This window comes from Eleutherodactylus coqui, chromosome 7 (genome assembly GCF_035609145.1).
Source record: "Eleutherodactylus coqui strain aEleCoq1 chromosome 7, aEleCoq1.hap1, whole genome shotgun sequence".
Lineage (NCBI taxonomy): Eukaryota > Metazoa > Chordata > Amphibia > Anura > Eleutherodactylidae > Eleutherodactylus > Eleutherodactylus coqui.
In genome coordinates, this window is record NC_089843.1 from 200,827,071 (window position 1) to 200,829,562 (window position 2,492).

General features: G+C 45.2%; 1 non-coding gene across 1 annotated transcript; it reads right to left on the reverse strand.

The window, feature by feature from the left end:
* Nucleotides 1-625: 625 nt before the first annotated feature.
* On the reverse strand, nt 626-813 carry LOC136574154 (U2 spliceosomal RNA). Its single transcript, XR_010786267.1, has one exon. It is a non-coding gene; the product is annotated as a U2 spliceosomal RNA (small nuclear RNA).
* Between the last annotated feature and the right edge of the window lie 1,679 nt (nt 814-2,492).

A 2,492-nucleotide genomic window follows, 5' to 3' on the forward strand; every position in this document is an offset into this window, starting at 1 on the left:
TAGCAAGCCTTGGGCCTGTGTGATTGGGGGTCCGCTGCTGTCTGTCCACTCTGAAGCGCGCATCCGGGGCCGGCCGCTTTTCGACTACCAGCGACTGCAGGTCACACACACAGGCTGGTTGGAATGGCCTAGCATTATCCTGATCCAGAGGTGTAACTTGAAGCTGCGGGGCCCCAGTACAAAGTCTGGAACTGGGCCCCCAAACTATAAAGCTTCATTGATAGCATTGGTTTACAATGCGGGGAAGAGAGACTTTATGGGCCCCCTGGGGCTCCGGGCCCCCTGCACATACACCCATGACCCGAATACGTGGAGCATACAGACGCAGGCTGCCAGGATACGCTGTGCCTGCCCGATGTTTCCAACTTGGCTATTAGCGCAGCGGTAGGTACGAACTATAGAGTGCGGCTGCCATATGAACTGGTGTGTGTGTGTTTTGCTACCCAGTTGTACCTGTGCTGTGCACACTCTGGCAGACGCAGCTGCTCAGTGGATACAATGTTGCAAGCAGACGGGCTGAGTGTCAATCAAAGTGTTTGGGTGGTGGTAGCAGCAGCCGCCACAGCTGTGCTGCACCTCTTGCTCGTCGGTTTTGTTTTTCTGCTTTTGGAAACGGTTGTAGGAAAGGGGGTGCACCGGTCCTGGAGGTACTGCAATACCAGGTCAATGCGTGGAGTGGACAGAGCAAGCTCTTTTTCCAGCTCCCTGTTCTAAAAATCCATTTAATATATGGTCTCCAGATAGGGGACGTATCAGATATTAAACTGATAAGAACACATTTTTTTTTAAGTTGACAAACCCTCCACAAGGGGGGGCGTTTTTATTTGTACAACACATATTTACATAGACGACTTTAAAAATGTTTGTCAATAGTACATTAAAACATATTATTAACACATTAAAACATACCATTTAAAACATTTGTCTACGTATAATACATGTTAAAATACAAAACAAATTAAAAATCACATAAAAGGGCCCTTGGTGGCATCAAGTTATGGAGCTCCATTCTGCTAAAAGCCATTTTCTCGCTAAAACAGGAAAATTTTTCTTATCTACTAAAAAGTACTGGTGCATCTCATTAAGAGTAATTGATAAAATGTCCTTCACAGATAAAACTTCATGTTTAAAAACTAAAATGTTTCTGGTTTTCCACAGAGCTGCTTTGACCGAATTGACCATCTTCCATGCCATAATTCTTTGAGTCTGTGTGGGGCATTCCAGGCATCCATATAAAACGGCATCCAATGTCAGTTTCTTAAGTCCTGTGATCTTTATCATAAGCGGTGATATCTTAGTCCATACTTTCTTTGCCATAAAACAAGTCCATATTAGATGTAGTGTTGTCTCTTCTCCTGGGCATCCGGGTCTTGGGCATGCGGCAGTGTTGGTCAAACCTCTACGATGCTGGAATGCCCGGAATGGAAGACAGTCATGGACGCAGCTCCAGGCCAGATCTTTCTGCGAATTAAAAAGATAATGATTAACCATCATCCAGGTCTCTTTACTCTTTTTTTCGTTAAAATTACTCACTTGTACATAAAAACCACTTTCTTTTATGGTTTTTAAAATGACTTTACTATTCATTAAAATTTGCACGTTTTTGCCAGTAAAATCATATAAAATCACTATTTTTTCTAAAATCTTATACTCACGGGGCAAGTTAAAAGAATAAGGGGAATTTAAAACCGTGTGGAACCATCCATTCCTCCTCATAAAATAGCCAGTATTGTACCGTAAAAAATAAGACCAATAGTGATTTTTAAAAAGAGCACCAATACACATACTAAAATACTTCGTATATAAAAAGGCTTTAAAATCAGGGAAATCTTTTCCTCCCATCTCCTTCGGCTTCATTACGATTTCCCTGCTTAATTTCTCCATCTTGGAGCTCCATAAGAATGTGAAGCATGCCTTTACAATTTTATTAAAAACTCTGCCAGGAGGGGGAAACACCAAGCTTAAATACAGTAAAATGGGTAAAATCACTGACTTTGTGATTAAAACCCTCCCCTCCATGGTCAGCTGCCGCATGCTCCACATACAAATTTTCTTATTGACTTTCTGTGCCACCAAGTCCCAACTATTAAAGGGGTTGTCCCGCGCCGAAACGGGGTTTTTGTTTTTTTTAACCCCCCCCCGTTCGGCGCGAGACAACCCCGATGCAGGGGTTAAAAAAACAAACCGCTCAGCGCTTACCTGAATCCCGGCGGTCCGGCGTCTTCATACTTACCTGCTGAAGATGGCCGCCGGGGTCTGCTCCCTCCGTGGACCGCAGCTCTTCTGTGCGGTCCATTGCCGATTCCAGCCTCCTGATTGGCTGGAATCGGCACGTGACGGGGCGGAGCTACACGGAGCCGGCATTCTGCACGAGCGGGTCCATTGAAGAGAGCAGAAGACCCGGACTGCGCAAGCGCGGCTAATTTGGCCATCGGAGGGCGAAAATTAGTCGGCTCCATGGGAACGAGGACGCCAGCAACGGAGCAGGTAAG